The sequence below is a fragment of the Cyanistes caeruleus genome, chromosome 7 (assembly GCF_971803275.1).
Source record: "Cyanistes caeruleus chromosome 7, bCyaCae1.hap1.1, whole genome shotgun sequence".
Classification (NCBI taxonomy): Eukaryota; Metazoa; Chordata; class Aves; order Passeriformes; family Paridae; genus Cyanistes; species Cyanistes caeruleus.
In genome coordinates, this window is record NC_141707.1 from 22,780,164 (window position 1) to 22,805,679 (window position 25,516).

At 35.6% G+C, this 25,516-nt stretch overlaps 1 protein-coding gene and 1 long non-coding RNA gene across 20 annotated transcripts in view; one reads left to right on the top strand and one right to left on the bottom strand.

Annotated features, from left to right (window-relative positions):
* Positions 1 to 25,516, top strand: part of LOC111932129 (uncharacterized) — a 291,751-nt gene that overhangs the window by 104,484 nt on the left and 161,751 nt on the right. The gene's annotated exons all lie outside the window — the stretch shown is intronic.
* B3GALT1 (beta-1,3-galactosyltransferase 1) overlaps positions 1 to 25,516 on the bottom strand; it is a 174,999-nt gene that overhangs the window by 92,097 nt on the left and 57,386 nt on the right. For all 15 annotated transcript variants that reach the window (XR_015288955.1, XR_015288957.1, XR_015288963.1 and 12 more), the window contains exon 2: positions 3,610 to 3,749. The gene's annotated coding sequence lies outside the window, so the exon portion shown is untranslated. The remainder of the gene's footprint in view (positions 1 to 3,609; positions 3,750 to 25,516) is intronic.

A 25,516-nucleotide genomic window follows, 5' to 3' on the forward strand; every position in this document is an offset into this window, starting at 1 on the left:
ATGCTATGATAAGATTTTAGTCTGAAGAATTCATACTGACATTCTATTTCCCATAATTAAACATTTCTATCTTTTCAGAAGAAATTACTAAGTATTTAAAAAAGTTATTTTCCATTCCCAATTTAAAACTGCTGCACTGAAAATTTATCATAACTAGCACATTCATTTGTGCTTGTTGTCAAGGTGACAAAGTTTATCAGAATAGCAGAAATCAAAGTATTTAAAATGCAGTTTTAAATTCTTAATGTAGTAGGGTAAAGTAAACAATAATTCTGTCGAACACCAGTTATCTTTCATTAGTATGGAATTGAATTCAGTCTTGGAAGAAAAAAACATATAAATATTACTCTGTCATGTAATAATAAACAGACTTCCCTTAAAGAAAATAATAATAGACAATTTGGTAATTTAGCAAGTTTATTTGCAACACTGTGTCTTTAAACTTGAGCTGTCAGTTAACTCATATTCAAGATTCCTCCTCACTTTAAAAAGGAAGAACACCCTTGAGTATAGTAGTGAGAAGTGGCTTTTCCCTTCCCTTTATATCTCCCTTTCTTTCTTTATCTCTCACTGAATAATTACCCTCATTTACTGACATCAGTCATTTCTGCCATCAGCCTTTTTTATGGCTGGAACAGAAGTATGAATGGCACACACACAGAAATGTCTGAAAACTTCACAGATTTTGATAAGAGACTGGAGAATGTGTTATGAGTTGGTGTTATCATTAGCTGAGAAATGAAAATGGATGCAGTAATTTGCTCAGCAATTGCAGCTTGGCCCTCCTACCATTACTGGGCAGCATTTACAGATGTTAATCAGTGCAGTGGCAAACCTTGAGACTGGTAAACTGCACCCAGTGGGTTTTAGTAGTGAGTACAAGCTACCAAGGGCCATGCAGCCATGATCCTCTGTTCACATTCCTGTGAGCTTCTGTTTTCTTCAAGTGACATTGAGACACTTAAATGTCTTGTCAAAAGAACTTAAAAAAAATTCCTAATAGCTGCTAAAAAGTAACAGGAAAGCACAGTGTGTAACCCATAATAGGAAATATTTGGAGTTCAAATTTATCTGATTTAATCCTGCTAGAGGTCTGGCTAAATGGAGCAATCTACTTTTTGGCTGCTCAAACTGAACACTTGCATAGATGACAGATTTGAAGATGTCATCTGAAATACTGCACAATTATCATGAATAATTTGAAAATATTCTGTTCTTTAAACAGGTCTTAAAATGTCTTATTCAATAGACTACAGCATTTAGAGCCAAACTACTCCTAAAACCAGTAGGGCTGTGTGTTTCTGGTATTTGGTACCACAGTATTTGTCATTTAAAATTTCAGTGGTGACTGAATAATAGGTCCCAAAGAATGATCTAACCTTGGCTGGATTTTGTTTCAGTCAGAAAATTCTGCTTGTGAATTCTGATATATTGTAAGGAGAAAGCCTTTTAAAATTTGGAGTTGTTGTTTGTTTTGAAATTTCTTAGATCCTAGGGACAGCTCATTTACCTGATATCAAATGGACACTATTATTATTGTTTTACTTTAACTGTTTCCAGCAAATATTCTCCTATTGTTTTAATAATTCATGTATTGGTTTTATTATAGCTGTGCTTATGGAATCGCATTTAGAGATTACTGATTAAATGTTTTCTCCAGCCTACCCCATGTAAAAATTATCTTTAATGTAAAACCATATTTTGGGAATATGTGTAGCATTGCACATAGCATTTCCTGACTTTGGAGTCAAATCTGCTTTAATGCTGTCTGTAGGTCACTACATTTCATGGCTGGCAATTTTTTCCCTGTTAAAATATTCCTGATAGAGTTTATTACTTTTTAGTAGCTGGAAGGTAGTGTATTGCACTTTCAGCTCTTGATTTAGTTTCATCTCTGTTTCAGTTACAGACCTTACTGATATAATTAAGAACTATGCAATTTGCCCTCATTTTTCTATATGCCTTGAGTGTGTTCTTTCACTTTTAGTGCCCTCCCCAAGGTAATACAGAATAATAACATACCATATGGCAAATGGAATCTGCTGTAACACCAGGCAGTGTCTTTTATCATGCAGCTTTTACAGTATGACATTCCCAAGTTTGTAACTGATGAATATTGCATGTAGTAGAGAAATTCTAGATGTATGATGCTGCTTCTCCCATCCTTACTGATACTCTGCAAGCATGCAGCAGCTATCAATCAACAGCACACCAGGAACTGGCAGAATGTCTCAATGTGTGGCAGTCCTACCAAACTGCAGAAAGTTATCATGAGCAGAGTATTGTGTTATCATGGATTGTGGAACATAATTGATATGTTAACAGTAATAATGGGTTTTGTATAGTTTGTGAGGCTTGGCTAAGGATTTTTGTATGTTTTAATATCTTTAGATCTCTTGGGAATTCATAGAAAGTGTTTTTTTCGGTTGTGAATTTCCATGGGTTTGGAGTCAGTATTCTGAAACATGCTGTCTAGAAGCATTAGATGCTATGATAACTAAATATTAGTATAAGTAAGGATTTTGTAGATGAGTTAAAGTACTTCTACAGGGCCAAACTTTAAAGGAATTTCTGTTTTGTGGATATAGTAAGTGAGTGTGATAAGCTGATGGTATTATTTAGGAATGCAAAAACCTGTAAATTACCATTTTGTAATAATTCATGTGTGTTGCTATACCAACATCTTAGGTTAGCTTTAGTTTTGTCAGTGGAAAGGAGATGGATTGATTAAGTAGATAGATCTGTAATGTTTAGCTATGGGGTTTTTTCCATCTTTTGTTTGTGGCAAAATATAATTTCAGACTATTCTAGAAGAAAGTATTGCTAAAAAGTTTATAGGATGTTTCTGTCATGAATAGTTCCATCAGGTGACATGCAGTTAGCCTAGTGTCCAGTTTGTTTTAGGGACTAGAGATTATATAGTCCATTATGTTTATGCTCTCACTGTGACACTACAAGGGTTGCAGCAACTTTTCTCCAAAGCAGATGAGCAGAAGAGGAAATGATGAATTGTTCTTCCTTGTTCATCCAGATTTGGTCTTTGGTGAATATATTTCTACTCCTCTCTGGTCATGCTTAGGAAATGTAAGTGTGACCAAGCTCTAAACACTTTACACCTCTTGCTGTAGAAGAAAGGGGTGGGTGATAACAGATGGTGCTTTTCTGCAGTGTGCTTGTAACGCCCCAAGAGATCAGTTTGAGGACAGTACATTGTAAGATTTGAGAACTTGGGGCTGTTGAGAAGGAACAGGAACACACACAGCACAGCTCACTTTCACTCCTCTGTCAAACCACTAATCAATTGGCTTCCCGTAGCAACTAGTACAATGGGTTATTTAAAGGAAATAAAATTAAATATAGGAAATGGATTCTATTAAAAGAAATGTAGGATACCAGTATAAAAAATACTTGCACTGAGTGTAACAGCAATTTTGCTCAAAAAGTAAATTCACTGTCTAAGTTAGTAGGGTATATGTATTGTGTGCACACATGTCCTAGACACATATAGAAGGAATTCTCAGAAATACTAGGAAGGGAGGATAAACTATTTGGCACAATTCTTTGTACTGTACATGTTACACTTTATAGAGAATCACCTGAATCCCTTACCTGATTTTTTAGAAACAGCTCCGTCTTTTTGTCCTTAATTTTTCTTTCTTGCTTATCGGCGTCGTATCTACTGCTGTTCTCCACTGTTTGCTTGTCTCCTCATCACATATGAAACCAGTGTGGACTCTGTACTGGAAAACCTGCATTGACAAAAATGCATGACTTACATATGTGTAAATGACAGCCTTCTTGTTCCACTACTTTTTTTCTGTCTTCCATGAAAAGAGAGGAACAATTGGAGACTTGGGGTTAAGTACTGAAGTAATAAGTTAATAGATATGAATACCGAAATAATTTTATACTGCTAACCACTTAAATCCATGCACAAAACCTATTTATATACATTTTTTGCACAAAATGTATCAGCACAAACATGTAGAAATAATGTGTGTCTTACAACTGAAAATGCATGCTTATGAGAAACAGTGACTACAAATGTTTGTCAAGTTGTCCTCTGGAAACCCAAACAACACCGTCAGAGTGACCACTCAGAGGTGTCACAGACTAGTTTACTTGCAGCACTGACCTGATTTCTTTTAGGCCTGGTCTTGAAGTTTACAAGGTGCCTATCTGAGACACCTCTGCAAAGTCCAGTGATTTTCACAGAATCCTGATCAGTCTTGGTAGAATTATCCTTAGACTGCAAGTGGCAAATTTGTAAACTGTTATTTTAAGGTTTTTCTGTTCTGTTTTCTGGTTTATCACTCTGGTGTTTTTTTGGTGGTGTGTTTTGTTTTGGGGTTTTCTTTGGTTGTTTGATTGGTGGGAGATTTGTTTCTTTTTGATGTGATTGTTTTTTCCCACAGAACTTAGATCTTGGCTTTTTCCAGTTCCTAACAATTCCTCCTCCATCTTTTATGCATCTTTCCCCACCTTTGCTTTTGAATAATCATGACTTGAGGTGAGAATTTGTAAATTAAAATTGTCCTGTGTAACACTGTCCTGTGTTACAACCTTAACTTTTTACCAACATTCTTATTTCTAATCTTCTGACTTCCTTAATTAGAGTTCAAGATAAATACCTCTTTGTGCAATCTGATGATGATTATTTGAAAAAACACATTTTTGTCATACAACCAGATACAAAAAATAATTAAAATTTGGGAATGTACAACAGTGACAAAGAATTTCAATTGTATTAAACTATTGGATATTGGGATACTGTTTCTAGAATTAAAAAAATATTTTGAAATAATTTTTACATTTATGGGGAATTTATTTGCTTGAGAAGGACAGCAGCTATATTTTTTGACCCTTTCCCAGTAGGATTTGTTTCAGAATGAAGACGAAAAGCATAGAAATACTTAAAATGGCTTCCTTTAAATGGTTCTACCTTTACAGCAAGGAGTCCTTGAATGTCCAGTCTCAAGGACTGCACAAACCTGTGCAAAAGCATGCCTGACAGCTGAGCCTGGACTGGCAGGTTTCTGTGGCTGGGAGACACACAAATATTGTATAGTGGACAGAACAAAAGATGTAATTATCTTAAAAAGAGTAGAATTAGGATTCATGTTTCCCTTTGTCTCATTGCCAGAAAGCTCTACATACAATAAACATAGTCATCAAAACTCACTTATGACAAGTAAAGGTTGGCTTGTGCGTCATTTATCACAGAGTTCTGCCACTAGTCTCATCTTCATACACTTAAACATGTAAGATGTGTTGCCTTACAGCATGCCACATGTTATTAAGTATCCAGCTTTTCACGGGGATGATATTAAATGAAAAGCATTCTTATTTGCCTGGAAATGTATGCTATACACCAAATACTGTTTTATCTGTGATTACTTAGCAGGAACCATCTGTCACGTCCCCACCCCCTCAGTGCTGAGAAAGGCAGAGACTGAAGGTGAGAAATATATTTACTTCTGACAACAAAAGCAGCAGCTGCTGTTACTTTTAGCTGTAAGGCAAACGTGCTGGAAAAGGTGACTATCTGTTGTGGTTCTGGTGTACTGGGACCAAACATGTCTGTTGATGACAGCAAACCTCTTAAAATTTGGAAGAAAACTGCTTTATGGATTGTGTCAGGATGTACAACCACAGCTCCAGCTGGGAGGTGGAACCAAGAAGAAACTTTGGGCTAGAAAAGTATCAGGGCAAAATCAAGAATTTCTCCTTTCTCCTTTCTCTTTTCTGCTTTCCTTTTGATAGATACTGCAAAAGACATTATTTTCTCTAATGATAACACAAGATTCTGAAATTAAGCACAGCAGGTAGAAACACCCAGCACAGAACTAAAAAAACCTAAAACTAGAACTAAAAAATAAATAAAAAATTGCATATATATATATATATATATATATATATATATATGCCAAAATATTTTCCAGGGCTGACTGCTAACTATTCCGAGTGGAAAAGGTACAAACTCTGCTGTTCAATCTGCCAATTTCCCTTCTTAAAACTCTGGCACTCTATTTTGAGGGCTGGGTATTCCAAACTTCTTTATTTTATTCCACTGAAGGCTAAGAAAGATATTTACAGAGACAAATTTATTATTTTTTAATAGGATTAGAGAAAATATGTATACTTTTAAATTTATGGGAAAGGGGTATTTTTTCAGAAAAATAACTTAATTCCTGTTACTTTCTTTCATAGTGCTCAAGGGGAGCACTGTGCTAGGATGTAAATGTACTGAGAGTATATTTCAAGACCAAAATATAAACACTAGTGGAAAAGGGCACTTTATGCAAATATGTTTCCTGAGTGATGGCTCTCCCTCCCTGATGATTCTAGTAAGACAGAATAATTTGGGAAAATAAGTGGAGTGCCCTGCCCTTTCACTCTTTTCATGTATATCCCCTTGCAAATATGATTATGACAAAATAAAAGGTTCATTTAGGTGGGAGCTTCTAAAAAATTTTCATTATATCCCCATAGAAAATGTAGAGATAAAATAGAGCTATAAATGACAACACTTATAGGAAGGGGAAACAGATCAACATGCCTTACTCTGTATTGCACTCGTTTTCCTTTTACAGCCCACCTGTCAGTCCTGTTATCGTTGTCTAGAAAAGAACTTACAGCAAGTCTTTGCTTCAATCAGTTTCCATGGTAACTTGGTTCTGTTTTAAAACCTTTACATAAAGATGGCTTGGTTAAAATGATAATGAGCTGCAGTGCTCGTCCATACCTGAACTACCTTTCCCATTGCTCAAAAATAATCAGATAGGGGTGTCACTCCATCTGCTCTAGTTCCTTTGGTATCTACAACACTGTTTCAGTAACCTAGTCAGATCAGCTTGCCATCTGGAAATCTCAATTTTCAGAGATGTAGGGGATTCAGGCTACTGCCTAATGTTTGTACATGACTTTCTGTGAAGCAGAGAAAATCATGTTGGGGTCTGGAGTCTTGAGTTCACTGGGGAAGGATCCCTGTGCACGTACAGTACCTGCAGTGGGGCTGAAAACTCCAAGCACCATGGCGTCTTCTAACATGTGAACCTAAAAAGGCAGGCTGTCTCCCTTGCAGAAAACACTTTTCTCAAAGGAATAAAAAATAACCTTCAGACCACATCAAGGGGGAAAAAAGTTCAGGGAACAAAACCAAATGAAAGTTTTAATTGATTCTAAGAATATTGTGATAATACCCCATCATTGTGGATTATGTATGTTCTATCCAGCCTTTAGTTATCCCTTATCCTAGTTTCAAGCTTATCTATTGCACTCATAATTTCTGATTCTCTGGCCCAGTTGGACTTTGTCCTTGACAGTCTTGTTCTTCATTCTGGTTGCTTTATACCAATTCTCATCTAGGAGAAAAATCAGCATTTTTTAAAATGTAACTTAATAACACAAGTTTCAATTAGAGGGAATATAAAATGTCTATCTGATAGAGTTCTTCAGCAATTACTCTGAAAACTTGCTGCATTCCTTAGAAGATGACACCTTCCATGTGCTATCAGAAATTCTTAAGATTCTGTACTAGATCTGCTCTTATTGTATTGGGTAGCTTAATATTTATATAAGAAGTTTTTGTTCCCTTAGAGGCACTGATAGAATTTATGAAGAAAATTTTACACATTTGTATCTGCCAGGCAGGTATTAAAAAAGCTGCTGAATGTATGTATACACCAGTTAACTAATACTTGAGTTTTTCCAAAGACTTGGTAAATAGCTCATGTTTCAGCATGGGGCAGTACATTATTTTTCCATAGTAAGTTGTTGTCCAGCTGGTCCATATTAAGCATCTTAAATAACAGAGTCAATTTGGTCATCTACTGATACCTTTAGGTAATGTAATCTTGTAGTTTAGTTGCCTTTTAAAAATAGTCAGTATCCTTGTCGCAAACCAAATAATATGGGTGTACTAGAAGTTTGATTTAGACCTACAAAATTCCTCCCCAAAACATTAGAGAAAAAAAAAAAGCTTTCAAGTGTATTTTTTCCAGCTCTTATTTTTAACTAACAGTTTCATTTACTCCTGATGTCCTAGCACTGTCCTGTAGTCATTAATTTCTTAGGGAAGAGCATTGTCAAATCAGGGTATCATAAATCTACTGAATTCCTTTCATCAGTCATGGCAGTAACATCTTCACAGTACTCCTGTGTGTCAGTAAAGCATGACCTTCTCTGACTGATCTGGGCAGACTATGCTTAATTGAACTGTGCTTTTCCAGTGAGCATTTCAGCTTTCACACAATGACTTTTTCAACAGCTGACATCCAAACAACTGGTCTCTGTTTGTTGGATGAAAGAATAAATAACATCTGATGCTTTGTCAGTTGAATAAAAAGTCATTCATATTTTTAGTACTTTTAATATCTTTTATCTCAATTGAACAATTATATCTGCTTAAAATTTCCATGTTTTTTAATTCTTTTTATAATCCTTTCTGTTAAAAAAAGAGGACTGATTCTGTGCCTCTTCGCTTTTGTAGAATTATGGATTCCATCCTGATGAAAAATCAGTGCTTCAGAAATACTGCACCTTGATATGAAAACTGAGCATACCAGTTGGCTGCTTGAGATGGAAAATTCCTTGTTTTACATGGGCTTGAGTACAGTTCTTACTTCATTTCATTCATCTGCTTATTACAGTGTAATGCAACTATAAGCTATACTTTATTTTGCCCTGGAATTTTTTCATATGTACAGCAGATGAATTGCTATCTGCAAAACCATCTCAGTTATATTATTTGGTATTTCAGCTTCTGATTAAAAATTACTGTTAAATTTAGAGGGTCTTATTCCTTAATTTTTAGGTCATTATGCTGACTTACTTTTTTAGAGGACTTTTCTTGATTCATTTTTATTTTGCAATGTATTTTATTATATCAATTATTACCAATGTTTGAGACTACTAGTATCTATTACTAATCTAATTGTCTGCTGGTAGGATTCTAAATAGTTAATCTCTGAGCTTTAAATAATTACATGATTTTTCTCCTTTTTTCTCTACTCTCATGTGCTGCTCTACACAGCTGTTTTTTTTAAATTTTGTGTACAATTAATACGATTTTATTTGATACAGATTTTCCCCCTCAGTGCTTTCTAAAGACATATATTTTGAAATCTAGTTAAACTGTGATTAAATAGAACAAACCTGTTTGGATAAAATAATTACAGCTCACATATTCATTCATCCATGAAACATCACATTACAAATCTCGGACAGCTCTGCTGCTGAAAGCTGAAAGGGCTATGTATAAACAAGTATGTAAAATGAGAATTAGTAGGGTAAGAAGTTAACTGTATTTCCAGTTCCTGTTGGTACATGCTTTTGAGCTCCATGAACTTTGCAATGGTAGTGTCAGCCTAAGTCTCCCTCTTTCCTGAGTCCTTTGGTCCTCATACAACCTACGCGATGAGTCACCCAAACTTGCACATTATGTCATAAACTGAGTTTCAAAATACCTCTCTCTCTGATTTCATTCTCCGTATGCAAAGTATCTCCTCTCCCTGGTTACATGTGAGAAATCATGTTTTGAAGTGTGTTACACAGGAAGAGATTAGCAGAGGAATACCATTGTGAATGTTAGCAGCTGGAGGTGCAGAGAGTTTGGAGAGTGTGAGGAACAGGGAATAGCAGCACTTTGTTTTTCCTCTTTGCTAGCTCCGTCTGTGAGTAGCACAGCCAAGACAGGAATTTGAAAGCAAGTTTATCAGGATCACAAAGTTGTTTTCGAAGTAGAAGGGCCAATAAAACTGAATCAGATACTTTCCCTTTGGCATATGTGGTTTGTTTGAGTCAAAACTGCAGCACATGGATAATCTCAACACTCTTTCCTTCTGCTGTTCTCTTGAATCCAGTCCTCCTCCTGACAGAGGTACTGGCCTAAATGCTACTGATCCTTATTGTTGTGAGTAGTAAACTATAATTATTTTATAATGGTGCAGGATAGGACAGAACGAATAGTTGCAAGGGACAGAAGAGCTAAAAGCTCAGACCAGACCTTCAGGCTCAGTTAAGAGACCACCAAACCCTGTTCTGGGAAGACCAAAAAATATTGTCAAGAAGTTTAATTTAATTTAGTTTAATTTAGCTTAATTAAGAGATTCTTTTCTCTAGAAGCTCTTTGTGATGACTATCGACACATGGAACTATCAGATCAATTATTTGTCTTTTAACAGAACTGTTTTAAAAACCATACCCTTTGAGATCACACTAAAATTTTAAAAGTTCCACCCTTTTTGGTAGATAGTTGATTATCACAAACATAATATTTTCATGTCTTCTAATAGTACTGAATAAGTAGGTATGTATAGTTTCAAACTCCATTTGCTGTCTCAGTGTGACATAGTTAACTATTAGGTCTGGAATATAAAAGAGTTAGGCTAGTGAGTAGGACTCAGGAAAATTCAAATTCCTTTCATAGCTTCTAGGCTTTTCTCCTTCTTCTATAAAAGGGAGACCATGAGTTCCAAAATTTGTGCAATGGTAAGAAATACATTCCAGACTCTGTGATTCCCAGCTCTTACGAGGAAGAATTAGAATGCTGCAGTGTATGTAAGAACCTAAACAGGCAAAATAAAATTAATAATACCTAGTATCTCGTCAAGTGTCATAATTCTGACTTGATTTGCTTCATGATTGGAATTTCCAACATGAAGATTTTCAATGACATTACATAAATAAATCTAGTGTAATGTGTCATTCTTCCAAAATTTATATTAGGTCCCAGATGATTCCATTTCTAGAAAGAAATGCATGCTTCCCATATAAACTTTAAAAGTATTGTATAAGCAATTAATTTTTATCTGTGTACTGAGAATCTGGGGTTTGGGGGTCTATTTATAAAATCCAAATTAGCTTGTTTGATTTTTCCTTTTCCTTTCCTTCTTTAAAAAAGTGTAATTTGAAGGAAGCACAAAGTCAGATTCAAGAACTAATTTTGGGCTCTTGAGATTATATGGCAATTGTATTTCCTTGTAAAAAGGGAAAAGAATTATTCTTTTCTAAATTACAGATGTGAAAAGAGTCAGATATGGAGGTATGTCTTGAGCTACAACAAAAAAAGCAGGGTCAATCAACAGAATAACACTGTCTGTCTGGGTCTGGCAATGCTCTAGAAAATGGGGCAAATATCAATCTAATTTAGAATATTATGAATTCCAAGGTTGCACATACCATAGCTATGGGTCTGATTCACCATTTTTGAAGTCCAAAGTGCCTTATGGATGACTGAGCTTTTATACTGGAAGTGAAGCTCAAAGGGAAATGGGTTTGATAATTTTTGCTAAGATGTCAGTTTAGTCAATCAGAAAATAGCCTAGAAAGTAGGATTAGGATGAAACAGATTTTCACAAATCTGTCAGTGTGTAAATGTGTAAGCTTCTCTAGTCACCTGTATTTCTGCCCATCATCTCCAACAACACAAGTATAAAATCAAGACTTGAGACAGTTTAAAGAAGCTCAGCTTTAAAAGGGAGAAAAAAAGAAATCAAATAAATTCAAGTGAAAAAATTAGGGCAAGACTCTCCAGAAAAGCAGAATTCAAAACATGTGCTGAGGAGATGCATGCTGATCTGAATGTAGTAAAAACATTTAAAAAAAAAAAAAAAATATCTGTAAAGCAAGTAAATGCCATTTGTACAAGTGATACTCTAATCTTTCTGCTGTTCAGGATTGTTCTACCTTTCCCTCTATCCTTTTAAAAGGACAATAAATCTCTAACGCTGCCTTTAATACATACAAAATTACACATCTAGCATCTCTTTTATACTGTTAAAATGCCCAGTCCTTTATTATCCATATTCAGAGATTTCAATAGCTAAGTAAATGGTTTATGTGTTCTGAAGACACTGTAGTTAGTGCTTAGTAGACCAAAAGCGCTCTCAATCACTACCCAAACTTAATTGTTTTGATGGAGGAACTTAATAGGCAAGCATTCTTTTCTAGCAGTTTCCTTTCAATAGTAGTATAATAGTGGGATTTGTTGAATTGTTATTAGTGTGGGGTTTTTTGTCATTTTTTGTTTGATTTTGGGAAGCAGAAGTTGCAAGACAATTTTTTTGACTCAAGAAGCTTAATCACTCATGAGAATTTCTTACCTTTACTACTATAAAATTTACAAATTCAGTCATTATTGAAGACATGAAAATTAAGTAAAATCAACCATGCTAGACTTAAGAATACCTAAAATATATTTTTTTAATACATAGGCTCTTTTTCATTTCTAAATGATGGCTGTAATGTTCTCAGCAATGCAAAATTTAGATTTTTAAATTTTGGGTGTGGGAGTTGAGAGAGAACAATGACGCATGCTACAAATACAATGCAGGAGCTCAGCATTTTTTAAGGCCACTTGTCCTTGTTATGAATATCCCTGATAGCTGCCTAAAATCAATTAGATTTAATATAGTCTCAGTAAATTTCTGCTCCCCAGTACTACAGTAACATATTTTACTAGCAGCATGAGAGGCAGTTTAGGAATTTTTAAAATCTAGATTTAAAAGAAAGATAATGAAAACAAATGCTGCTTTTCTATAGACACAGTCGTGTGTTGAATTACGGGGTTTTTCCTCTTAGGTTTGCTTTTCATTTTTATGAACATTACACTGGAAATCATCTGTTAGCTATTTTTTTTTGTATGTGCATCAGATGCCCAGGTGGTGTAAGTTAGCTACATTGACTTCACTGATGGAGTATGGATTTGTATCCCCATGGAATGGAGAGCGTGGACATGTAGCATAGCATAGCATAAAGCCTTGCTCATCTAGCAGAGATTATCTAGCTTCATGAGAATTTTCAAGTACTTAGTATCTTGGACAAAGGACTAAAAAACTTGGTGGGAGCTTTGCCACTGCCTTCTCTGGAGCTAATGGGAAATATTCACATTACTCTGTTTTAAGCTACTAGCTCAGATCAGATGATTACACAGAAATTTAGAAAAGGTAAAGTTGATTTTTTATGGTCCAAATCCCTATTTAACAAAACAGAAAGAACTATATTCTGTTAAGCTCTTTTTTGAAATTCAAATTATGTTGATACCTCAGGGAAATGTCTGACTAGAGGCTAACAGGGTTTGCATGAGCTCTAGGTGATTAACCTACTTTATAGTGCTCTTACCACCCTGCATTGGTTAATCATTATCTTCAGCAGTGTCTTCCACAATTAGATAAACCATCATTTATTTCTTTTCTATATTTAGAAAACCTTAAACTAATCTTATTTTTCCTTTATTTTCCATCATGCTTGGCGTATGATGGAATGTGTATAGTAGAATTAATGTAAGACAAAACCCCCAGTCTCTATCCTTGACTAGATTCAGATGAATTAATTCTTTACTGTCCCTCCAGGCACAGTATCCATTACTGTTGAATCAGATACTATGAGTTTCTAACTGGCAATGAACAAATTTTAAAATTCAGTCAGGCATTTACTCACCCAGAATCTGGTTTATCAGCTGTTTTGTTTAGTTTTTTTTCCTGAAGCGTTAGACAACTGATAGAGAAGTCCAGTAAAAAGAAGCTAATCTGTTGTTATGGTAGTTTTGTGACGCAGTTCTGAGTATGTGTGATGATTAGATGGTGTGTTTCCACTCAGAAAACAATTACACTAATGCAGGAGGACTATTGTGTTGCCAGTTCTTACAGATGGGCTTTCTAATGGTGACTGTATACAACTAGAAATATGTAATCTATCTACTCTTCCATCCCTCTAGTTGAGGGAGATAAATTCTGGTTTTCAGCCTTTCAAAACAGTGTTTCAGAATGTTGTCAATTACTGGTGTTACAGTGATTTTTTTCAAATTACATGAGATTTTGCAATGGCCAGTTCTGCTCTACGTGCAATGTATTTGCAATTCACAGAGGAATCTAACAAAGGGACTTACATTGGATCACTAGAAAATTGTATTTCTGTATCCTCACATTCTTCTATAAAGTTCTAATATCTTTGTAAGAAAAATACACTATCTGTGTATGTGTTAACAACATCTGCAGGCTTGAACCATAGTGTCACATGTGGTATTTTCAACTTTAATTAAGATGCTAAATTAACGACAATTCAAAAGTATATTCCTTAACACATTTGCAAAAAGGCCATATATGTAAGAAAGGAATATACTGCTGTGCTTGTCAGTGTGCCTCATCATCTTTTTTTTTTTTTTTTTTTTTTTCTGATAGAAAATTACCAGGAATGCTGGTAGGTGAAAGTGCTCAAGTGGCTGAGAAAGAGACTTGTACCACATGCTGCAGAAGGATGCAAATGAAAATCAAGAGCCTATCTGATTCTCTGTTAGCAACTTCTTCACCTAACTCTGATGATTGATTAACCTTGAGCATGATTCTCTTGTTGCAGACCTAGGTTCCTCTTAGGCCCTGAAAGCATTGCTGCACTGGGCTCAGCTGCCTGTCCCTGCAGCAGGATGTGAATCTGAGCCATGCACAGGTGCCTGTCAGACCTGCCTGTGCTTAGGTATCTACTTTATTTACACTGCCTCTAGATGGCCAGTGCTAAAAGTACAGCTGAAGAACTAGGACATCTTTGTGATGGGAAAGACTGGATAATTTTGGAGACCTTTTATTTATGAGAATCCCACCACAGTTAAGAAAAGAGCTACATATTGTGAGCATTTATTAAAAAAAAAAAAATAAAATAAATCCGACATGCAAAATGGATGCATAATATTCTTTTCAAATACAGCTTCTTCAAGGAATTCAGTGCCACATTTTTAACATTTCCCAAACCCATATTTCAGAAGCTAGGTATTTAAATAGCTCTTTCCTAGAACTGTAGTAATAGAGGATTTCATTAACAGCATTTAGGAATTTAAATTGTTGCCACAGAAATTGATATATTATAGTGCACAAAGGAAAAGAGAGAATAGTTTCCCTCCCAGCATATTCTCACTGTATATTATATGATTTATAAGGAGAATAATCACATAAATAAACTATGTTTTTCTGTTTGAAAAGAGACAAAGCTAGATTTATATCCAAATTAAGAAAGTGTTATCAAAATAAAATAGAACAATTTCACCAGCAAGAATCCTACATGAATACTAAGCACATACTGTATATTCTGGGTGCAAGCAATTTAAGCAATTTGTATTTGAAAAGGTTCAAAGCTATGGGGTTTTAGAAAGAAACTGTGAGGAGCTGCTTTAAATTCTTGAACATAAAAGGTTTTCTAATGTGCTGTAATAAATACCTTATGATCCTGTGATTTTTTTTTTTTTTTACTATTTCTACACAGATTATGTACTAAGATAAATTTCCTTTCCCATCCATCCATCCATCCATCCATCCATCCATCCATCCATCTTGATTTTACTTTGGTTAGATCGCCTGCTGGGTCTCATTCATTTAGTACAGACTCAAGTCTTCTGCTTCCCACCCAGTTCCATGTTCCTTGGTAGTAGTGTGTCATGTACTTGCTGGGCAGATCCTCTCCTGATCCTGGACCATGCATGCTGGAGGTAGTGGATCTATCTACCTGGGACAAGTAGTTTTGCTTGTGGTTTTTTTTCCTGGAACAGAATAGAGGCACCAGCATTGCATTTAATGGGATTTTTTTTTGCTGACTATTTGTGCCACCACCCTTTCAACCATGAATAAGAGATAATATTGCCATGGTGTTACTGACTCCTCTGGTCAGATTTGCAGAACAAAGGAGATCACTGTGCTGGATTTGAGTATAACCTTTTGAGCCATGCCAATATTGTTTTAAAATTACATGCTTACTATTTAACAATTAAGACACTGTAAGGCTATCTATGCATGAGCTATTTAATTTTATTCTGCCCATGACTTCTTGCACCCATTTGTGTACTTTGAATTGCAGCTAAAGTAACTTCATTTTTGACAACTCAAAACACTGATGGTGCATCTTATGTGGGATGAGAATCTGTGTGGGAGTGCATAATGCAGGTGGTCAGTTCACAATGAATTTGCCTGAACTACTGCCTTTCCCTTGGTGAATTGATGCAAGCTGCAGCCTACTTTTCACTAGTAGACCTGTTACAACAAAACTCAAAAATTGAAAATCTACATGGTCATGTTTCTTTTGTGCTTCAGTTGTTACTATTACACAGGCATAGACCATACCTTCACTGGTAGTTTTCATCTCTAAAATGCTGTAGAAATTCCTGTTGGATGAATCCACATAATCATGTGTAATTTTTTGTGTTTACACTGTGTGATATGGCTCACACAGTAGTTTTGATGTGTTTATCAAAGGTGATTAAATACTAGAAAATTTTCCAGCTCAATTCTCAGGTGGAAGAGACAATCCAAACAAGCATACTCTAAAACTGGCCTTAGTACAAACCTGTATTGGCAAAATGAGGTACTTTTAGCTAGCTAAGATGGTGTACCACAGTTGCAACTATATTTATTTTAGTCCTCCTTGTTGAGCAAACAGTCAGAAACTCTCCCTCTGTTAAGCAGAATTTAGTTTGTGTATCCCACTGCCAGAGTCTATTGATCAGATCCAGGAGAAAGTACACATTGACTTTTTTGACATTTCATTCCTTTCTATGAAACTAAGTTTCCATTACAACTGAAAGAAACCAAAACTCCAGCACTGAATCCAGAGTATGTTTTAGGGTTCTGTAGGTATGAAATGTAAAAAACCAAAGGTTAGTAAATGCTAGTTGTAATTTAGTGTGTGACCCAATACTCTGGGTGTGGTCTGTTAAGGATAAGTTGTCCTTCAAGCCAAAGAAGTAAAAAAAAAAAAAGTTACTAGGACATTTTGCATACCTCTGAAGACCTAACTGCTGGCTTGGCCATGCCCTCATGCTGTAATCATAAAGTGTATTGTGTATTTCCACCGTTTCAAGACAAAAGACAAGTTTTATAGGGTATTTTCAATCTCTTAGTATTTTTCTTTTGAATTTTATGACAATATAATACCAACATGGTGAAACTGAACTATGACATTTCCTGGAATGCTCTGACTGTATTAAACTTTGTCCTCTCTGAACTTGTGTCTGTACTGAGAATAAGACACAAGGTATTAATTGCTGAAATCTGAGAACTGCATGTGCCTCTACCCAATACCATTTAATCTCTTGCAAGTATTTGAGTATCATCATGTTACAACACAGAATTTAAGCTCACATGAGCTGGGACAGCTGCTGTGTACTCTTTTTCCCTTAATTTCCATGGCACAGACTCAGCTAATGCCTATCTTTCTGTTCTCCCAAGTATAAGTTTATCAGTGAACTTTTAAGATTTCACATCCTGTCCATAAAATCATTGCAGCAGCAAGGTAACAGCAGTCTATACAGATTACTGACTTTTTGTTACTGCAAATATTAATTGGCTTGATAGCAAAAGATTTATAGACAGCTAGAAAAAGCAAAAAAAGAATTTGATTTAATACATAATTCAAACAAATTCACTATTGGACTGTTTCTGAAAAAGGTTTGAATTGAGAAAAAAAATTAAATATACCTATTTGCTATATAGTACTAAATATTAGAACAAGCTGTAGCATCATTCATAATGTACTGCATAATGAGTGGAAGGGGTAATTGGCATTGGTTGTGACTTCAGATCATTGCTAGCCACAGCCATTACTGTGCAAAGCTGAATTTTAGGCTGAATGCTGACTATTTTGTCTGTGGAGAAACTTTTTGTTCCCTCTAATTAAACTGGATAATGCAATTCATGAACTGTTTCTGGATCAGTGCTCTCCTTACTTTAATGGAAATCAATGAAAAATAAGTAGGCTTCTGCGGGAGGAAATAAAAGTACAAATTCAATCTCAGAAAAACAGCCCATGAAGATTTGTCAAAAGTAAAGCACATTGGCGACCTACAGCCTTTCCTGGGCTTAATGCACTGTGCTTGCCTTGGAAATGCTAAGGGCCAGATGGAACAATTTCATGCTACTTCGAAATGAGTTATCAAATCCTGCTGCTAGTACATAGCCAAATAAGCCAGAGTTTTGAAGTAAGTTTTCAAATCTTGTCACCAATGCACTATCAACCAGTGGTTTTGCAATAGATTGCTGTGGAATGACCAAAACAAATCTCGGTAAAAAGGAAGCCTGAACACTTCTGTGACTACGATTACAATAAAAGCGGCTGCAGCTTGCCCAGTGCAGCAAATCCACAACCTCTAGAAACCTCTTCTTCAGCAGGTTTTGCTACTTCAGCTTCTTTTGAAAACTGGGAGATATAACAGTCCCTACTAAGAAGAGAAATACAGCACCAGATTAGATTTTCCTAGCCCTTCCCCAATTTCTTTCCCATTGCCTGTGCAGAGGGAATTTAAATGATTTACGTTTCTTCCATGACCTAAAGCATTCGTCCTGTAACAGCGAAAAAGCTCCCTGTATTAATCTGGAGAGACATCAATTGGCTAATAGTGCATGATGTGTTGCTTCTAGAGGAAACCAAGAGGGATTTTGGACAGTAAAGCAAAAATTGGGTTGTTTTTCTACTTTTAATAATGTACCTGTTCAGATATGCGTCTCTTATTTGTTGGCAAAGGGTGTGTAGGTATTTTTAAAATATTGTTAGAAGATGCAGTAAAGGTGGTTTCCAATTTCTAATGTGATGTAATTTGGAGAATAATATTAATAGATTTTGGTGTGAACCAATATTTTCATAACCTTGTAGTTGCTATGATAAGACAACTTTGTTGTCTGGAAAGCTAGAAAAGCCCAAACTTTGTGACAATGTTCCAAATATGCACTGAAAAAAAAATGTCAAAATTCTTGTTTTAACATTCTCCAAGAATCTTTTATATGCAGATTATCTCAGAAATCTGAGTATTTATAGCTCATTTAATACATGTACTTTATAACTATCTAGGATGTTTAATGATGGTACTTATGTTTCTATGGAGATTAAAGCATATTATTGACCGGCAGCAAAAGTCCTTCAGTCCTGCTGGGGCAACAAGGTGGATGACAACAGTCAGGTGTCAGCAGCACAGGAATGATGCACATCATTGTAAGGGGCTGGCAGGGAAGTTGACCAGGCCTCTATATTGAGCTACAAAGCACAGGCAAAAAGCTTTGAGAGGGCAAAAAGCTTTTAAAAGCTGCTTATCATCATGTCTCAGATTCTCAGTTTCATCTCTCTATCCATTGTTGGTTTTGTCCATTCCAACTGTTTTCCCCAAACTGTTTCTTCTCTGTGTAGTTTTTTTTGCCTCCTAAACCTCAATGAAATTAAAATATCTAAAACCATTAGTTGCAAAGGTATAATATGTTTTCCTTGATGTGAAATTAATTCTTCCAAACATAGACTGTCTATATGAAAAAAAAGTCAAAATTCTCTGTTAAAATGTTAAACACAGTAAGTCAGCCTTAATATTGTACATGATAACACATACTTCCTCAGTATTTTTGAAATTTTCATAATAACTGGGTATTCATCCACTTGAGTTAGCTCCCCTCTCTTCTGTGTAGCAGTAATATTTGTTGGCATCTAAGAACTCTCTTAAAAGAGGAAGAAACTGCTTTTTAGTGCTGAATTGTATGGAATTAAGAAATTCTCATGATTTTTTTTTTTTTTTTAAATTATGATGACAAGATGCAGGTGAAATACTGACAAAAGGGTTTCTTTCATGAGACTAAGACTTGCTGTGCATAAAGAGCTGCACCAGAGTATGCCTAAAATGGATGTTTCTGCCAAAGGTTACCACTAATTCCTGGTAAGATAAGTAAGAGGCTTCCTGGTGTTTCTCTTAGCATGGATTTAACACTTTAGTCAGAGTCTAGGCTCAACAGTCATTATTTACCTTAGTTTTGTCACCTCCAAATGATCCTTTAAATATTTATACATAAAACATTTAAATGTGACAAGTGCAAGCAAAATCCTGTGAAATTAAAAAAAAAAACAAAACCAGAAAAACAAAACCATACAAAATTAGAGCTAGGCTGCAGATTCCTTAACAGTACGTAACTGATCTTCCCAAGTGAGAGATTACTTAGCATACCTTAATATCAGACTCAAGAGTTTCCTGAACTTACTCAGTTTTGAGTGAAAAAAGCCCCAAAATGAAAACCATGCAGAATATAGATTTCTGAACCCTTACTCATCTCTGCCCCTGTATTTGTCATCCTCCTACCAGAAATAATTAGAGCCATCTCAAATTCTGCCTCTTAATCTGACTAAATAATTTCCATGTAGATTTCCCTTCCAGGGGTCTGTTTATGATCTTCAAAGCTCTTTCATCTTAACAAACCCTGTATCTTTGATCATTTGTTTCAAAATGTATCCTATCATTTCAGTAAAAGGAAATTAACAGTTAGAGGACACTTTCAGGTAATTCAGAATCCTAAAACAATATAACCATAATTACTTTGAGAAATACAAATATAAATACTTGGAGATCAAAACAGGGATCTATTCCTTTCTTATTAAGGGAAGATTTTATAAACAGAAGAGCCCTTTCTGAGATTTCACATATATCAATAAACTATGTGGTGTCACCTTTCTCTGCCAGCAAATATAGATTGTAAATTTTGGAGAATTAGGAAAAAATCAAGGACATTCTTGCAGATAATCTCAGTGATGTCTTTTGTCCTGCATAATTTCACCTCTCTTTTTGTTCTACCTGTAAATCTGAACAAGACTTCTAAGGCTTGGGAAAAGCCCAGAATGAGCAAGGGGAACATGCTGTGTGTCATCCCTGTTGTGCCCCCTGCCTGTGCCTTTGCTCCCTGAATCCATAGCGTTGTGACCTACAAGGAAATTTCCTTCTTTAACAATGGCTTTATGCCAAGAAAGACACAGCAAATAGTTCTGGTGGCAGCTTGCTTTACTTTGACAGCCAGGTATTTCCTTCTTTCACAAAGCACAAATCTGTTTTGTCTATCTGGGACAAGAGAATGAAGCACTAAATTGTGGGATTCAGTGTGGCCACATCAGTGCAGTCTGCAGTAGTAATAAGGAAACCAAAACATGGATACCTCCCTTGCAGCTAATAAAATCTGACTACAACTTCAAAATCTCGGAGCAAACAGAATCAGAGTATATGCCAAGTTGCTGCTTTGCCTCTCTATTTTTTATAGGAATGATATTGTCCTGACCACTGAAACTCATTAAGGTGCAAATTACTCACCAGTTGTGAAGGAAAGTCATCCTTCATTGACCATTCATGCTATGTTGTTGAAAGTAGTTTTATTTATGATGTTTCACTGCTTTTTCAATCTACCATATATCAGACAATTTATCAGAAAGTTGTAATGAACTCATGATTTGATGCCATTAATAGCAGCACAAACAACACAAGCTGTAGATCTTCAGTTTTGAAAATTCAATTTTAAGTTCAAGTCACAGATTACATAGAGTTTAGGCTTTAAGTCATCCTGCCAAAGGCTATTTCTTTGTGTAGTATATCTAGCTGATTCCTAGGATACATTCTAAAATTAAAAATATGAGACTTCTGAAAGAGTTTCAGATTTGATGCCTCAGTGATTTATACAATTATTCTGATATAAAGAAGTACCAAAAAAAGGCTTTGATTGATTCTTGGGGACGCTACAAAGTTCCAGCTCTCTCTAAACTCAGTTAACCAAAACTGTACTGTCTATATACACATCCAAACAGAAATGGGAGGAATACTTGTTCTGTTCTCTCCTTTACTGCTGGACAATACTAAAACCTATTCTATATTCAAGCTAGCAAAGGCAAAGAGACTTGAAGTACTCTTTCATAAATCTTATTTATTTCTCCCTACCTTAACATTTGAAACAGTATATTTATGAAAACAATTCATTTTATTTCAATGATACACTGTAAACAAAGACTCAATTTTAACCAAGTTTTTGTGTGAACTAAAAGAAAATGGTACAACTATTTTGAAAAATTCAAAGAATTGGAAATGATATCACTTCAAAATGTAGAGAGTAGTAGTGGAAAGTATTTGATATAATATTGTAAATTGAAATGACCCCAATACAATAACTGTTCATAGATAAATAATGACTATCCCCATAGTGCCTTATGGAATTCAAAAATTATTATATGTCTCCCAATGAGTGAACAATAATTGTGTGAAAACAATGTGATGGTATTACGTTTTGTTCTGATCAGTCAGCCTTTTTTTATGCATACTTTTGAATAAGGAGTTCTAAGGATAATACTTTTTGAAATACTGTATGCACGTGCCAGAGAATCCATTTGTACCACTTTGTGATTTTACCCTGCCAGTAAGACATAGCACTTTAAATTCGCTCTGTCAAATACGCCATTTGTCTCAGAGATTACACAGCACAACCTTTCTTTTTAAGCTTGTTAGTACTAAGTAGCCTTCAACACATTGGGGATGGTATTTAACACTTTGCCTCTTACCATGAAACCACTCTCTGAAGAGGGAATTGCATTGTCACAGATAATTCATAATAGATCCACATATTTTAATTTTAAAATGTGGTAATTTGCAGCACAGAATTACTGGTACTATCAAATATTTTTTTTTCTGTAAGGACAACTGTGATGTTTGAATTAAGAGTACATATTTGCTAAAAACTCAGAAAAACCTTATATTTGAAAGTAAAGGAAAGATTAATTATAAGAAGCTATCCTTGTATCATGGTTCAATGAGAGGAATAAGAAATTTCCTTTGGTGCAAATGGAAACCAAATGTGAAAGTGCAGCTGTGAAGGGCCATAATATTTCCTGTCCCTAATGGAACGAAAGGCAAACTGAGAAGTTTCTACTTGAGTCTGTTTCTACTGAGAGCTTGTCATGAGACTGGCCATGGATTTGATGATATTACTAGCCATGGTAGTCTTCACAGGTACCTCAGTCACCTCACTGTGGCTTTCTTCCTTCCTGTGTTAGCATAGTTTAACATCTTTCAAAGCCTTACTTCAGTATTCTCTCAAGAGAGTGCACAGCTCAGTATGCAGTTAATCTGATAAGGGTGCTGCTACAGGACTCTGCAAAGCCACTGATAAGAAATATAGCAAGGAAGAGAACTAACTTTTTTTTTATTCCCAACACATTTAGTGGCCTAAATTACACAGAAGAATTACACACATAGACAATATTTTTACTCTCCATCTCATGTTGATAAATGCAGGAAAAAATTAGGAGCTTGATTCAGTATCAGATGAAATCCAGGCTGTCCTTTGCAATTGTCCTTTTTCTTTTGCTCTCTGTGCTCAAACAGACGAAATGCTGGCAATTAGAAATCAAATTTGAGCTCTGAAATATAACTTTATAGTGAATCATATTAAAAATTCAAAGATTATGAGAAGGTGTTTGTAATTTTGTTATCCAGGTACTTAATTCCTTACTCTTCAGTTCTAAGTATTTGGTATAGCTCTCTTGCATGCTTTTTTCACATAGTTTTCCCTTTTGTCTCTTTGACTGCGATAGTGAGAGAATAACCATTGTATTTTGTTCAGAATGTATTTTTTGAGAGATAATTCTGTTTTCCAAGATTTCGTGCATCTCAGTGTGTTTTTCTGTTGGGAAAGAACCCATCGCTAATAAGCGATAAGTTAAAATATTTTAGCTAAAATAAGCATTTTAGCTAAGAGGCCTTTTATTATTCTGAGTTCCAACTGTGTAGTGTTCTATTTTTCTTGGACAGCAAGAATAACTAGTTGTTAATTGCATCCTTCTCTTTTGATTTATAATCCTTATTGTTTTTGAAAGTTGCGGGCAAGTTAAGTAGCAGGGGAGAAATATTACAGGAAAAGCATAAAAGGTTGTAGGGGAAAATAAACTAAAAAAAACCAGAAAATGAGAGAAAGAAGAAAGAAAAACTACAGGAAAATAGAGATTACTGCTCTTTTCTTGAGACTTCTATAGGAAGTCTCAAAGACTGAGTATGATCCTCTCCCCTTTCATGCCTGTATCACACCTTCTGCAGAAGAGGTTCCTAGACCATGCAGTTGTAGCACAACTCCAGTCCTGCACCAGGATCAAACATGCTTGAGTCAGCAGTTGTCTTTGTCATCTGTCAACCACATCAACTTCCAGGCTGAAAAGAGACCAGTGCAACTTTGCAGCCACAGATACTCTGCCAAACACTGCCTTGTTAAGAAGCACAATCCTAATGATGTTAGCCCTTCTTTCTCGTGTGACAAGGCAGTCACAGCACTTCTGATTCATGGGACTGAATGCCTGCATCCAGCATGGGGTGAAAGCTAACAGATACCCAATTCTGTTGTGAGACCCAGTGCTGAAGTTCAGTGCATTGAAGGAAATTGAGAATGCAAACCTTCTGTAAGGTCACAAAATTCCCAAACAGGGACTGTGCCGCACTGAGTGTTTGGGGCAGGAGTTTTGCATGCACCGTTGGCTCAATGCCACTTCCACATGGGATCAGCCTCTTACTACTTTCATTTGCACCAGCAAGTATCTGTTATTGAATGTTTTGGGAAGCTCACCTGAAAAAGAATTCTTCATGCTCATTCTGATATCTGAAGTGAAATGCAGGCAGCATTGGCATACTTCTAAACATGACTGTGCTGGCTGAACTGCAGAGCATTCACATCCTGGTAATTAGAGTCCAAATGCATTGAGAAGAACAGCTAGGCAGCTAACAGGTTTGGGGTTTTTTAATTTTTTTTTTTAATTTTGCTTATCTCTGCCACATTCCTAGCTGGACATACAGCAACCAGGTTATCAGTCTCAGCAGATTCAGCAAGGACTTCTCTTGCAGGGAAACCCTACCCTCATTTGCATTAGAATTAATTCCTCCAGCTCCAGATATTCGGCATGCTGGTAAGAGTGTGCTGGGTCCTTCAGTTTATAAACAGCACACTGCTCTCCAATTAGTGCATTCTGAAAAACACAAAATTCACTAGGGAGAAAAGGAAAACACTGATGTGTTTGGGTTTTCAGAGACACACATCTGATAATTCCCATAGATTTGGGGGATTTTTAAAATTACAAAATACAGGTTCCACAAATGGCTGCGGGAGATGTTATAAAATGCTGGAAACTTTATGCAGTATGAACAAAGGCTGAGGTTTTTCTTCTGTAATGAAGTCAAAGCTGTTGATATATTTTGAATATTTCTACAGATTCTATGCAAAGTTTGTCTTCTGCCATTACACTGGTGTGATACTTCTGGTGGCTGTTTCCTTTATTTCTTTAATTGTACATGCAGTTCTCAATATTACTGCCTCTCTTTTCTTTTGTCTTTCTTATTTATTTTCTCTCTTATGATTCATGTTGCACAGTATTCTGGTAGAGATAGGAATTTCCATTTGTTCTGTCATGCGAAGGCTGACTGTACGATATTTCTTTGTTCAGTCCTCCTACTGATTCATTCCCAAATTGCAGAAACAGTGGGTTTCATATGTATTCAGCTATCTTCTTGTCTAAACTATCAATACAAATGCATTATATTTAGTTGTTAAAGCCAGTAATTAATTCTAGTTTAAACTGCAACTTAACTACATTTAACACTAAGCTAAATTTTAAATGAAGAGTTTTTGAGATCCAATATGAAAAACAAAGTGTTCTGAAATTTGTCATGGAATGAATCCTTATCCCTTCCAAAATCAGTTGGGTTTAATCAAAGCATTTTTTA